A 1,071-nucleotide genomic window follows, 5' to 3' on the forward strand; every position below is an offset into this window, starting at 1 on the left:
TATTTCAAAATTTTTCACAAATACTCTTATTGGATACTCATTATAGAAAATAAACATCAACAATCAAAGAAACTCATTGGCAAATCTGGCATTGTCTAATTTGAAACAATAAATATATATGCACACACTAAACATACCGCATTCTCAAGGCTATATATAATTATTTAAATCTATACTTCTTTACTTATATGCATATTGCATAAATTATAACGTGTGAATGCTATTTATTACAGAAATATACCAATAAATGATGTGTATAATTATTGAAATACCTGAATGCTTTCAAATATTATCATAAATGCATTGGATCCTTTTACAATTGTGTATCTCTTTATAAAGGTCGTACATATAATACGTTCAGGTTTCAGACACAAGGTCGTCATCATCATTGACGGTGGAGAAAGCTGAACAGTTTCCTCGACAGTTCCCACAGCCATGTGAACAATCAAGTCCATGTTTCATACACGTACATCGTTTCGAGTCACAACTTTGTCGGCAATTACAGCGTATGACTTTGGGTACAGGTTCAGGAATAGGCAGAAGATGTGTCCTTACTGGAATCAATGTGTTGTTGGATATTTCCCAGCCCGAATCTACTGCATCCAGTGTGTTGTTTCCTCGCCATATCTGTGTCTGTAGGTATGTACGCAGTGAGTGAAAGCGAAAGGCAGCAGTGGTCGGTGGTAATGTTCTCACTTGGACGGATGTTTTGCTTGTGCAAACCTTCTGGGTAAACTTCCAGAATCTCAGGATATCGAGCCTTTCTGAAGGAACAGCGTTGTTGAGAAGAATCATTGCCTGTCCACTACGAGTTGTCATCTCGTTAACGTCTGGTTCTTCTTCATTAAATATCTAAATGATCAGTCTGAATTAGGGACTGGTTTTGAAAAATTTCAGTACGGCTTCATTGCTGATACCATATATCCTGGAAGTCGTATCACAACCTGTGTATGCATGAAGAACGGAAGCATGTTGCATAACTCTGGTCTAAAGACATTCTTCTTTTCTTAATATTCCATACGTTATTTGTCCGATTTGCTCGCCTAATATCTGATTTATACAATAAATTGT

The sequence above is a fragment of the Dreissena polymorpha genome, chromosome 13 (assembly GCF_020536995.1).
Source record: "Dreissena polymorpha isolate Duluth1 chromosome 13, UMN_Dpol_1.0, whole genome shotgun sequence".
In the NCBI taxonomy this organism is placed as follows: Eukaryota; Metazoa; Mollusca; class Bivalvia; order Myida; family Dreissenidae; genus Dreissena; species Dreissena polymorpha.